Source organism: Rhipicephalus sanguineus, chromosome 10, assembly GCF_013339695.2.
Source record: "Rhipicephalus sanguineus isolate Rsan-2018 chromosome 10, BIME_Rsan_1.4, whole genome shotgun sequence".
Classification (NCBI taxonomy): Eukaryota; Metazoa; Arthropoda; class Arachnida; order Ixodida; family Ixodidae; genus Rhipicephalus; species Rhipicephalus sanguineus.
Window position 1 is genome coordinate 38,655,839 of NC_051185.1, and position 14,473 is coordinate 38,670,311.

A 14,473-nucleotide genomic window follows, 5' to 3' on the forward strand; every position below is an offset into this window, starting at 1 on the left:
AAACGGACAGGCAGATTGATCCCCTTTCAAAAGTGCCTGTAATTCCGTACACATGGCCTTCCCCATCGGTAAAAAAAAAAGCTGCAAGCAAATTGACGTAACTTGAAGTAATATTTTCCGCAAAAAACAAAATCGACAGTGTGTGCTCCAGAGTAAAGCAAATATATGATAGCGAGCAAAGTGGTAAAGAAAGCACCATAGCACACAAAAGCAAGTATGTGGAATGCAACAATAAAGGTAGTGTACAGGATTCCCATGACGTGTGGGCACGTGTATGTGGGTCAGACAGGCAGGTGTGTGAATACCAGATTAAGAGAGCACATGACAAGTTTGAAAGGACGTCCTAACACACACCTCACCATTCACTGCAACGAATTTGCGAGTGCAACACCCTCGTTGAAAACACTGACACTCTTTTTAAACATTATAACCAAACATCGAGGGAAATCGCAGAAGCGTTTTACATTTCACAGCACAATGACGACTGTGTAGGTCATCCTTTCATTTCCATATCTGACAAAGAGACATCACTATTATCTGCCTTGTTGGCTGTTCAGCCATTTCACGAGTGTCACTATGTGCGCTGATATGTTCATGTACCTTGCGCAGTTCTGTTAGGATAAGTCTGGGTTTTTCTTTAATAAAACTAGTTAGAAAGCGCTTGTCCTGTGTGTATCTCTTCTTGGTCCCTGTGTTTCTTTCGCGCTTCTCAAGGACGAACCGTTTCAACTAGGCCAAATAGCTGTGCTACTATGTTGCTACTTCATATTTGAACATACATGATCGGACTGTTTGCACATCGTTGTGAACAAGGCTCCTGCGCGGGAGCTGAAACGTTTTACTTGTGTGTGAACATGCGTGGTTGGTGTCCATATTAACCCTATGGACTTGAAATAACAATAAAAGAAAGAGAGGTGACAGCAGCATCATTCTCTTGCAAAGCAGGGTATGGGTAAAAGTGAAAGCTCACGCCCGGTTCCTTCGCGTACGTAGCGTACTGCGGCACGGAGCAGAAAAGTACCGTGCCGCCGATAACTTTTACTGCACTTTTCCGCATTGCGTAGCCTCTAGGGGTACACACACATAAAGTGAGAGCAAAACGACGCTGTCCAAGAGGGCAGACGCCGCGAAATCGCGGTTAAAAAGAACGCATTCAACAACCATCTGCTGCCCGTCGCCAGAGCAAGGTGAGATCACGTGATCCAACCATGCACGTCACAGCGATTGCAGCGCCCGAGTCTCCAGTGGTGGGCCTCGCGCTCAATAGTCCACAAACAGTAACGACACTTCAACTAAATTGTACATTAACTATAAAAGCACGATAAACCGCCATGCTGGACGGGAGTCATCGAATGTCGTTCGAAAGGCGGGTACGGACTTGCTGCGGCCGCACCCCGTCAGATGGCGCCACCACGAAGTAAAGTGCGTGCACGGAACGGTTATGAAACATTCTAATATATCTCCTGATTCAGCGATTATATTATTAATTGCACTAAAGGAATTATTCGCAATGCGCTAAAAGCTACTTCGTGTACGTCTTGTTGGCTTCATATGGAAAAGTTATTTCCCTTGCGTTAAGTAACATCAGACTTCCACCGCAGCCAAATCGTGGCCCGAACATTGCTGGCTATATATAGTTGAACTCGGAGTATTCTAGTGTACTTGGATAGTACATATACAAGATTGCAACGCTGAGCATGAGTAGTGCATGACTGCGTGGCGATCGTCCTTGCACGGCATGACATGCTTGCATGGATTAGAATGGTGGAAAGGATGGCCCGCACAAGCATGATCAGCGTGGCAATCATCCTTCCAATGCATGGCGTGTTTGCATGAATTAGCATGGCGAGGATGGCCCGCATAAGCGTGAAGCGTTCCACATTTTTCTTTTCCCGAAACGTTCTTGAGTGCTGATTGTTCGTTCCTGAAAGCCGTGCATTCGCTGTATGCGTGATAGTTTTCTCTATGGTGGCTATCTAATTTCCATCGCCAAACACTCATCATTGCTCAAAATAGCACGTGTGCTTTTTCAGCCATGTTGGTAGTATTTTGGAAGTGCAGTAGAGGAGTCTGCGTTCAACTACAGTATATTGGGACCGATCCTTGGCCCGAAATGTTGCCCAGGTGGAAGCCTCATGTTACTTAGGGGTACAGGGTAAGGCAAAATTTAAAAAAAAAAAAACGATTCACGTTTCCTTGCAATTTGGCAAGTGTATCCCTTTGTGCGTATTGTCCATGTTGGTGCTTTGTTAGGAAGTGTTCTTTTTTTTTTCACCTGTATTTATTCTTCGCAGCGTCTGTTCGAAAACTTTTAGCTTCTGGCTTATGCATCCCAAATTGGCCGGCTGAAGGATGCTGGGTATCTTCACTCCATTTTGAAAGCATCGTGCGGGCGACTTCTGAAGATTTTTAAATTTAACAAGCAACCAGCAAGAGAAACGGACAAGCAGATTGATCCCCTTTGAAAAGTGTCTAATTCCGTACGTACATGGCCTTTCCCATCGATAAAAAAAAATTTGCAAGCATATATAACGTAAAAGTAGTATTTCCGACAAAAAACAAAATCGACAGGGTATGCTCGAGAGCGAAGCAAAAATATGATAGCGAGCAAAGTGGTAAAGACTGCACTATAGCACACGAAAGCAATGAAGTATATGTAGTGCAACAGTAACATAGTGTGTAGAATTCCCATGACGTTTTGACACGTGTATGTAGGCAGAGAGGCAGGTGTGAATACCAGATTTGGAGAGCACATGACAAGTTTGAAAGGACGTCCGAACACACACCTCGCCCTTCGCTGCAACGAATGCGAGTGCACCGCCCTCGTTAAAAAACACTGACACTCTTTTTAAACATTATAAATAAGCATCCAAGGAAATCACAGAAGCGTTTTTCATTTCACAGCCCAATGACGACTGTGTAAGTCGATCCTTCCATTTCCACATCTGACAATGAGACATCGCTATTACATGCATTTTTGACTGTTTAGCCATTTCATGAGTGTCACTATGTGCGCTGATATGTTCATGTACTTTGCGCAGTTCTGTTAGGATAAGAAGTCTGAGTTTTCTTTAATAAAACTTGTTGTTAGAAAGCGCTTGTCGTGTGTTTATCTCTTCTTGTCCCTGTGTTTCTTTCGCGCTTCTCAAGGATGAACCGTTTCCAACTAGGCCAAATAGCTGTGCTACTATTGCTACTTCATATTTCAACATACATGACCAGACTGTTTGCACATCGTTGTGAACAAGGCTCCCGTGCGGGAGCTGAAACGTTTTACTTGTGGGTGAACATGCGTGGTCGGTGTCCATATTAACCCTATGGACTTGAAATAACAATAAAAGAAACAGAGGGGACAGCAGCATCATTCTCTTGCAAAGCAGGGTATGGGTAAAAGTGAAAGCTCACGCCCGGTTCCTTCGCGTACGTAGCGTACTGCGGCACGGAGCAGAAAAGTACCGTGCCGCCGATAACTTTTACTGCACTTTTCCGCAATGCGTAGCCTCTAGGGGTGCACACACATAAAGTGAGAGCAAAACAACGCTGCTCAAGAGGACAAACGCCGCGAAATCGCGGTTAAAAACAACGCATTCAACGACCATCTGCTTCCCGTCGCCCGAGCAAGGTGAGATCACGTGATCCAACCATGCACGTCACAGCGCGATTGCAGCGCCCGAGTCTCCAGTGGTGGGCCTCACGCCCAATAGTCCACAAACAGTAACGACACTTCAACTAAATTGTACATTAACTATAAAAGCACGATAAACCGCCATGCTGGACGGGAGTCATCGAATGTCGTTCGAAAGGCGGGTACCGACTCGTTGCGGCCGTACCCCGTCAGATGGCGCCACCACGAAGTAAAGTGCGTGCACGGAACGGTTATGAAACATTGTAATATAACTCCTGATTCAACGATTATTTTATTATCTGCACTAAAGGAAATATGCGCAATGCGCTATAAAAGCTACTTCGTGTATGTCTTGTTGGCTTCATATCGAAAAGTTATTTCATTTGCGTTAAGTAACATCAGACTTCCACCGCAGCCAAATCGTGGCCCAAATATTGCTGGCTATATATAGTTGAACTCGGAGTCTTCTAGTGTACTTGGATAGTACATATACAAGATTGGAACGCTGAGCATGAGCAGTGCATGACTGCGTGGCGATCGTCCTTGCACGGCATGACATGCTTGCATGGATTAGAATGATGGAAAGGATGGCCCGCACAAGCATGATCAGCGTGGCAATCGTCCTTCCGATGCATGGCATGTTTGCATGAATTAGCATGGCAAGGATCAAGGATGGCCCGCATTCGCGTGAAGCGTTCCACATTTTTCTTTTCCCGAAACGTTCCTGAGTGTTGTTTGTTCGTTCCTGAAAGCCGTGCATTCGCTGTATGCGTGATAGTTTTCTCTATTGTGGCTATCTAATTTCCATCGCCAAACCCTCATCATTGCTCAAAATAGCACGTGTGCTTTTTCAGCCATGTTGGTAGTATTTTGGAAGTGCAGTAGAGGAGTCTGCGTTCAACTATAGTATATTGGGAGCAAGGAGGTTCAAATAAAATTTGCTGGAGTGGAGGAGGCGCCCCTCAGGTGAAGCCGCGCGCCGCCATATTGCCATAGGCAGAAGGCGCGCCTTCCGCAACGCAGGCTGCAGCGGCCGCATAGATGTTCCCGAGATGTTCTCTGGCGTTGTGGCGTCCAGACGTTGTTGGGCACATCGTGCGTTGCGTACGGCTATATAAATCGAGCGAAAAGGTACCCTGGGGTGAAGTTTCAGTTGTAAGCAGAACATTTCGAGCTTGATGAAAACTTCTCTATATGCCGGAACGCATGCTGACAGCTCGCAATCTGTCTAATTTCACATCTCACTGTCATTCTTTTTCCCTAACCGGTTTCTTAAGGAGCGAAATGTTCGAAGTACGTCAGGGCAGGCTGTTTGAGAGGCACTTCTCGCCGAATTCTTTCGAGCGGACTGGGCTGCGACCCGGTAGTTGTCCAGCTTGACGCATTTGTAAAACACTTGCAAAACCTAGTAATACACATTCTTGTGGTTGTTGATACCACTGGTGCGGAGCGCAAATGGGAAAAGGACGCACCGTTTGCTATTCGTTGAAATTATATAAATAGCTATGCGACTGCCTAGATTTCATTATCGGTTGAGCTGTGTTATAAAAGGGTAGGTCGCAACTACGAGGTTAAGTAACGTTATTTGGGATATACACAAGGACCTGTTTTTTTCTTACATTCGTGCCTTTTCTTTTGTTATTTGTATTTGTTTTATGCAGTGCAGCGAGTAAAACCAGTCGGTCTAAACTGTGCAATGTTCGTTCCAGCTGCACAGCGAACCGAGGCCCCGGGGTACTCCGGCCGTTGTGTGTGTTCAAATTGAAAAAGAAGTTTGTTCAAGGTGTGACAGTTGCATCACCTACACGGCAGCATTACAAAGAAACGCTATATATATATATGTTTCCTAAGGGGAGATAAACAGTTCAAGACGAAAATTCTGCAGCAGAAAAATTGCAGGCTGACCAAAAAGAGCGAGGTTCGATCCTCAAGCGATAATAACCGCGAGATCAAGGATCAAAAGCTCACATCTGAGTAGTGCAGGGGGGTGTTCACTGCGGTCTTACCCCATACATACAGCAACCCCTCCACAGGGCACGAAAAGACCAGAAAGGCACGTATCCATCCGAGATGCGAAGTTTAATCGAGCACTGTCAGCAGAGCGCACGAACGGTATACAGAATTCCATCAAAGGAAATGCTGCCTTCACAAATGAGTCAGTCTCGAAAAAACTAACCCAAACGCAGCACGAAAACTCTACTGTACTTTGATTGTTGATGATAAATGAGGAAACATGTTGGGATTGTGGGCGTCTAAGTGGTTAGATATGTGGACTTTGGGACTGGAATGCATGATGACAGACTGCATGGGCGCTTTTAATTGATTCATTGGCAGGATAAGAGAGAGCCGATCCAACGACGTAGTATCGGAAAGCTATATATCTATTGAAATAGTGTCGACTGCAAGCTGAATGCCCATATTTGAAGCACGTCCATGCAAAGCCAAAGCTATTGGTTTTGGAGGTTATGAGCTTGTCTTGAGAAAAGAAATGGCTTTCAAGCCTTAACATATCCTTCTCGATGAGCATATATCCTTGAGTGTGGAGCTCCGCTCAAAAAAAAAAAAAAAAGTGGCCGAACTCCACATATGCGTAAGACTCCGTCACATGACGAATGAAATAAACAGGAAAATGAGTGCCGAGAAGTGAGGTATGTTCTTACGAGGATGATTGTTTTTAAAAACCAATGACGACCCTTCATCGGTGTGCATGCTTGCAAGGAAAACGCCAAAAGAATCGGAATAAAACTGACTGCATTCTTATCGGCCATTTGGCTTCTTATTCTTGACAACTTCTCCCTTAATGCTCGACATAACCGTTAAAAACCACGACGGAGAGACGCGATCAGCGCGGCGGGCGCGCTTTGGCTCCCGTTTCTTGCCTATGGCAAGATGGCCGCCGCGCGCGCGGCGCGGCTTCACTGCGGCCCATTGGCAAGTATGGGCGGCCTCCACTCCAGCAAGTTTTATTTAAACCTCCTTGATTGGGACCGATCCTTGGCCCGAAATGTTGCCCAGGTGGAAGCCTCATGTTACTTAGGGGTACAGGGTAAGGCAAAATTAAAAAAAAAAAGACGATTCACGTTTCCTTGCAATTTGGCAAGTGTATCCCTTTGTGCATGTTGTCCATGTTGGTGCTTTGTTAGGAAGAGTTCTTTTTTTTTCACCTGCATTTATTCTTCGCAGCGTCTGTTCGAAAACTTCTGGCTTCTGGCTTATGCAACCCAAAGTGGCCGGCTGAAGGATGCTGGGTATCCTTACTCCATTTTGCAAGCATCGTGCGGGCGACTTCTGAAGATTTTTAAATTTAACAAGCAACCAGCAAGAGAAACGGACAAGCAGATTGATCCCCTTTGAAAAGTGTCTAATTCCGTACGTACATGGCCTTTCCCATCGATAAAAAAAAAAGTTGCAAGCAAATATGACGTAAAAGTAGTATTTTCGACAAAAAACAAAATCGACAGGGTGTGCTCCAGAGCGAAGCAAAAATATGATAGCGAGCAAAGTGGTAAAGACTGCACTATAGCACACGAAAGCAATTAAGTATATGTAATGCAACAATAAGATAGTGTATAGAATTCCCATGACGTTTGGACACGTGTATGTAGGCAGACAGGCAGGTGTGAATACCAGATTTAGAGAGCACATGACAAGTTTGAAAGGACGTGCTAACACACACCTCGCTCTTCGCTGCAACGAATGCGAGTGCAGCGCCCTCGTTAAAAAACACTGACACTCTTTTTAAGCATTATAACCAAACATCCAAGGAAATCTCAGAAGCGTTTTTCATTTCACAGCCCAATGACGACTGTGTAAGTCGATCCTTCCATTTCCACATCTGACAATGAGACATTGCTATTATCTGCCTTTTTGACTGTTTAGCCATTTCACGAGTGTCACCATGTGCGCTGACATTGTCATGTGCCTTGCGCAGTTCTGTTAGGATAAGAAGTCTGAGTTTTCTTTAATAAAACTTGTTGTTAGAAAGCGCTTGTCGTGTGTTTATCTCTTCTTGTCCCTGTGTTTCTTTCGCGCTTCTCAAGGATGAACCGTTTCCAACTAGGCCAAATAGCTGTGCCACTATGTTGCTACTTCACATTTCAACATACATGACCGGACTGCTTGCACATCGTTGTGAACAAGGCTCCCGTGCGGGAGCTGAAACGTTTTACTTGTGTGTGAACATGCGTGGTCGGTGTCCATATTAACCCTACGGGCTTGAAATAACAATAAAAGAAAGAGAGGCGACAGCGGCACCATGCTCTTGCAAAGCAGGTTAGGGGTAAAAGTGAAAGCCCACGGCTGGCTCCTTCGCGTACGTAGCGCACTGTGGCACTGAGCAGAAAAGTACCATGCGGCCGATAACTTTTACTGCACTTTTCCGCATTGCGTAGCCTCTAGGGGTCCACACACATAAAGAGAGAGGAAAACAACGCTGTTCAAAAGGGCAAACGCCGCGAAATCGCGGTTAAAAACAACGAATTCAACACCCGTCTGCTTCCCGTCGCCAGAGCAAGGTGAGATCACGTGATCCAACCATGCACGTCACAGCGATTGCAGCGCCCTAGTCTCCAGTGGTGGGCCTCGCGCCCAATAGTCCACAAACAGTAACGACACTTCCTTTAAATTGTACATTAACTATAAAAGCACGATAAACCGCCATGCTGGACGGGAGTCATCGAATGTCGTTCGAAAGGCGGGTACGGACTCGTTGCGGCCGTACCCCGTCAGATGGCGCCACCACGAAGTAAAGTGCGTGCACGGAACGGTTATGAAACATTCTAATATAACTCCTGATTCAGCTATTATATTATTAATTGCACTAAAGGAATTATTCGCAATGCGCTAAAAGCTACTTCGTGTATGTCTTGTTGGCTTCATATGGAAAAGTTATTTCTTTTGCGTTAAGTAACATCAGACTTCCACCGCGACCATATCGTGGCCAAAACATTGCTGGCTATATATAGTTGAACTCAAGGTCTTCTAGTGTACTTGGATAGTACATATACAAGATTGGAACGCTGAGCATGAGTAGTGCATGATTGCGTGGCGATCGTCCTTGCACGGCATGACATGCTTGCATGGATTAGAATGGTGGAAATGATGGCCCGCACAAGCATGATCAGCGTGGCAGTCATCCTCCCAATGCATGGCATGTTTGCATGAATTAGCATGGCAAGGATGGCCCGCATAAGCGTGAAGCGTTCCACATTTTTCTTTTCCCGAAACGTTCCTGAGTGTTGATTGTTCGTTCCTGAAAGCCGTTCATTCGCTGTTGCTTATGAAGTATGCGTGATAGTTTTCTTTATTGTGGCTATCCAGTTTCCATCGCCAAACCCTTATCATTGCTCAAGATAGCACGTATAATTTTTCAGTCAGGTTGGTAGTGTTCCGGAAGTGCAGTAGAGGAGTTTGCGTGCAACTATAGTATATTAATTGTCACCGATACTTGGCCCGAAATGTTGCCCTCGTGGAAGTCTCATGTAGGGCCCTTAAACCACCTTCGATAGTTGTTCAATCATTTCAAGTAAACACGCGAATCATGTGCAGAATGCCGTGACGATCAACGATGCCACACGTGGCAGTGCTACAAGCCGCGGGCGCGCCCTGAATTCCAAGAAACAATTGCGTCTCCTCTCCGGGCCCTGGCTTGCAGTCTCCCTAGTGACGTGTGAGATGTCAGCGTGTTGAATCTGTGACGCGGTATGCAGGCGATGCTGCGACTGGTCGAACAAGGACCTACGACTTCCGGTTAGTCTGCAAGCAGCTGCCCGCGCTCCTTGCTGTTCGTCGTATGCCCGCCTGTGCGTGCTAGTGAATCGGCAAGTGCGCGGCCCGTAACGCAACTGCCAAATCGCTAGTGCACCAGCACAGTCACGCCTAGCGGTTTCATAAGCTGAGCGGACTCAATCCGACAGTGTTTTGTGATGGCTTTCACGCATCCGTGCTTGGCTGCAAAAGCGCCGACTGGAAAAACGAAAAGACGCGACACGTGCGGATCCATTATGTTGGCGATCCTTTGAAGGCGTGCGCTCAACACAGGGCACATATACCGGCACAATTCGTACGAGCACGGGCCGGCACGGCAACAACAGCGATTAGCCGATGAGTACGGAGTTCACGGAGTCACGGCAACCAGAAGTGCCAGCTGTTTCGAAGAGCGCGTCACCGATGACGATATGTCACGTGAGATTGGGAGGGGCACTCGGAAAGCAGGGCAAATTGGCTTTGGGGGAGGAGACCGGCCGACGAGCGGTGGGTAGCGAAGGAAAGAGTGAAACGAGCGATCGCAACGTTTCGTTTATCAAACACGTGTGTTTCGAAAAACTCTCACGGCTACGTGTTCGTTGTAGACTCGTGCACAACTGTCACACTACAACATGATTTCCATTTCTGGGTCTTAGGGGCCCCTAAAGGCACAGACAGGGTAAGGCAAAATTAAAAAAAAATCACGTTTCTTTGCAATTTCTTTAAGTGTGCCCCTTTTTGTATATTGTCCATGTTCCTGTTCTTCTTAGGAAGTGTTCTTTTTTTTGCATCTGCATTTATCCTTCGCACCGTCTGTTCGAAAACTTTTAGCTCCTAGCTTCATTACAAACATTGTCTCTGCCGTGCCTGTCGGTAAACTAAGATTCTGAGAGTAAATAAGGTCTTAAGCAAGCGTAAATTTCGCCGTAACCAATACAGTTTTCTTGTAAATACGACTAAATGCCGGCGATGTACTGAGGCGCCGAACACTGAACCAGCAAGCTCTTCGTCGTCGAACCTCTAAGCCTTTTCAACGTCCTTCGAGGGGAATCACGTGCAGGTTGACAACGGGTATGCCGTAATGCACATGAATATTATTTGTGATGTAATTAGACAGAATTGCTCGTGGAAACTGCGCCGTGGAAGTGTTGATCGAGCTAATCGGAATTCCGTCATAGAGTCTTTTGCTGTGTTTGTTTAGGCTTCAGAGTCTCAAGGATTGCGATATTGAATCCTGTTCTTTCGTTTAATGATGGTAGTACCGCACGTACCGAAATTCTGAAATAATTAGGATTGAAGCCTGGTGAAAACACAGTCAATTTGCTGAAAGAAGTTGACCACAATCGACAATACATTGCGGATAGAGGCGCACGACAGCTCACAAAAGAAGCACGGCAAGCGCGACAGTTTCAAAAGTGAAGAAATCACTGCTAATGATTACGAAGCCCGTAGCTACTAAATAAAATAGTCGAACTGTGTTTGTGGCGAAAGATGTTCGCTTTTGAGCTGTTTTCTTACCTTAAACTCGATTATCTGAAAAACTTGTTTATTATTACTTAGGTACCTTTTCGAGATAACCAGTTGAATATTTTTCCTTGTATTCTGCGCAAGTACATACAACTACTATACCGCAATTGAAATTATTCACTTGAAAGCTTTTGTGTTACAAATTTTCAAAGGTGCAAATTAACTCAATATATAGGTCCTGCTGGGAAAAAATTCACCGAAATAGTAATATTAGTAAGATTTTAATGAATCTGGTATAGGTAAACAAGCGCAAAATTTGGAAAGCAATGATATATGTTTTGTGTACATATCCCTTTTAGTTACTGAGAAAACGGTACCTTAACATGGTCAAAATTGCATGGGACATGTAGGGCGTCGCTATGCAGCTAAACAGATTTAACAATAGTGGTCATTATTACACTGAGCATGTTTCGTTTAGTGTATGTTGCAAAAATAGTTATGTTATCTTTGAAGATTTAGTATTCTCACATCAACACAGAACTTTTTCAGTTTTGTAGCGCCATGTCACGGCACGCCGCAGAAATGAGTCGTTGACAGACTTTGCAACGGCACAACAGTCCATAAGCATGAATGAAATACCCACTAAGTTATGCGTGAAAGAACGCTAATACAGTGTTAGAAGATACGGACATCACTGACGCAACAGCGCGTGTCATCAAATGAGCATCATCAACTGACGTTCGAAAGACGCGGGTCGCGCTCGTTTCGTCTACATCCCGTGAGATGACGCCACAAAGTAATGTTCCTGCACTGATCAGTTTTGAAACATTCTAAAATCACACCTAAGTGAAGCATCATTTTATTATCTACGTTAAATGAAATATACCCAATACTCTAAAAGTTACTTCAAGTACGCTTTCATCGCTTAAAATGGAAGTTATATTTTGTTTTCGTTAAGTAACTTCACATAAATTCCCATTTGTTTTCTTTGGCTTTATTTAGCCCTTTATCTCAGCTTGTCCATTCAGCATTTTACTGGGAACAGTCACCCCAATGTCATTGGCTCGCAGTTTGAATAATCCACCCTGGCCACATCTTGGCACAAAGTTTGGTGGCTATATATACATGGCTTGCACGTGACGTCACCGTTGCTGCGGTCCTACTGCGGCGGCCATATTAGTGAACAACCTCACGTATACGTACGCGTACCAGCCGTACGAATATACAGTGTTCAGTACGACTAACCGCCCTAGTACGACGGAGCCGCATTCCCACGGTCATTTTCTTTTTCGCGAGCCGTTTCTCGTGCATCATGCCGCCGGTTGGCGCAAAGCAGCCGTTAAATGCGGCGTACTATTCAGAACTGATAGGGCAAGCGTGTTCTCGCTATGAGGAAAAGGTGCGGTTGTGCGACGGAGTGGATCCCATCACGCTTCGACTCGGAACGGACAGGACATAGAACATCTCCGCCTTCCCAGATGTGTCGCACGTACGGGGACATCGTGAACTATTTGGTTTTCAGCACTGATCTGATTACGCTGGGTGAAATAAAGGCCTACAAATCAATAGAACCGCACGACTACTTTACCAGCGGTTGGGTAAAGAGCCTGTCTGAAAACGAGCTTCGCGACCGTAATTTGATCGTGCTTACAAGGTAAGTTGAATGGTTCATGAAAATGGCCCTTTCGCCAGCCCCGAGTTATGAAATAGCGATGCACGAACGCTGCTAAATCGACAAGTACTGATGTTTGCGCTTAGTTCTCGTGCGAGTGCAGCGAGGTGCACACGCCGCAGCGCGTTTTTCGATCGCGCGTCTCCTGTGCCGTCTAGTTTGTCATAAACATAGAGGGATGTAGTACGTGTGTGTGAACGTAGTGCTGATGGTTTAGTCACTGCATGCGGACCGTCATCGGGAGCGAATCGCATTCGGCTTCATCAACATGCATCGGCCTGTGCTCGGCGCCGTTCGGCCTCCGCTTGCCATTTTTCACGACGCCGTTTTTTCGTGCACTCATGTCGCGCAGCGCCTGCATGCTTGCAGCTGTAGCCGAGCCGTATATAGAGACGGCAGCGCCCAGTCTGGGTTCGTCTCGTCGAACAATGCGGACCGCTTTCCTACGAACACAACAGCGTCCATGCTGATCACAACAGCATCCATGCTGATCAGTGTCTTCATATCTCCTCTCTTTTTCGCTTACATGCTACGAAGTGCGCTCCGCACACACGAACGTTGGGGCTTTGTTCGTCGAAATTTGCACGCCTACTGCGCGCCAGCCAGGTCCTGTGACGGTTCGCGCTGAGCATTTTCGTACGCTCGCACTGGACGTCAATAACCTCTCGTATTCGAAAGAAGCTCGTACTAGTGGGCTGCTTCTTTCTTCCGCAGCTGTCGCTACGATGAGAGCAGCCTACAACTGCGCATATAACCATAGTAGAGGAAGAAACTCGCAGGTGCGACCAGGCCGCGCTGAACAAGGTCTAACCGCTGTTCACCAATATGGCCCACTCGCTACGAGCAGTGACGTCAAGTGACGTAGGTGCAAGCCATGTATAGTTGAATGCAAACTCTACTGACGTACTTCCAAAGTACGTATACTAAAATTGGAACGATACAGAGAAGATTAGCATGGCCCCTGCGCAAGGATGACACGCAAAATCATGAAGCGTTCCACATTTTTTTTTCGTCTTTTTATTAGAAATATTATTTCGCAGTTGTGAAGATTCCTCACTGAAAGGAGCACATTTCCTGTTAGTGCTGCAATATGCCTGACAGCTTAATTTATTGTGAATATGTATTTTTCATCGACATTTTTCACCACTGAAGAACTATGTGCCCTCTTCTTCAGCGATGTTCAGGAATTGTCGATGTAAACTGAACACTCGCACAAAATGGATACACCCTGGCATATCGCAGCATCGAATCAGAGTCCATCATGACTCTGGTCGAATGTTAACAGCTTACAGTAATGAGCAATCACAACCAGGCGTCATATTTGTGGCAAAGAGACGAAAAAAAATGTGGAACGCTTCACGATTTCACGTGTCATCATGTACCTTCTTAGCTTCGTTTCATGATATGTCACGCCTCGTTCCGAACGCCCAGTTTAGTGTCACCGCATGCTTTTACGTACAACGTTGGGCAAGCCGCATACGCATGTTTGTAAGGTATGACGACATGAACGTAAAAGTGTGAATAATTTGTCTTCAAAAAAAAAAAATTTGCTGGCCCTTTGGCATTTTCTCAATCGTGCTACCCCGATGTAGCTTTTACCGGAATAACGTTGACTGCCTGGCCTTCGACCGTTACGTACGTGTACCTAAATAAAGCACAGGAAAATAATTTGTCGCGTAAGTTTAAAACATAGCAATGGGACCGTGCAAGGCTAACGGAGCTCATGCGCAAGATTTCTTACTTCTTACGCACCACTAACTCGATTGCGTGCAAATTAACTGCAGTTGAGAAATTGAAGGGTGGAGACACTCCGCAGCGACCCCACATTGTAAAGGAAACGAAGACTGAATTAATATGGTAGGGGAAAGTGTTGAGCTGTCTTGCAGCTAAGCCTAAGCGCGCAATGCCAATTCACTCGACCTGTTAACTACGATCAGATACTCGCCGCAGCTGGACACTTGAAA

General features: G+C 45.8%; 1 non-coding gene across 1 annotated transcript; it reads left to right on the plus strand.

Annotated features, from left to right (window-relative positions):
- The first annotated feature begins 13,412 nt into the window (after positions 1–13,412).
- LOC119372830 (U6 spliceosomal RNA) lies at positions 13,413–13,515 on the plus strand. The gene has a single exon (XR_005179720.1). It is a non-coding gene; the product is annotated as a U6 spliceosomal RNA (small nuclear RNA).
- Positions 13,516–14,473: the final 958 nt, after the last annotated feature.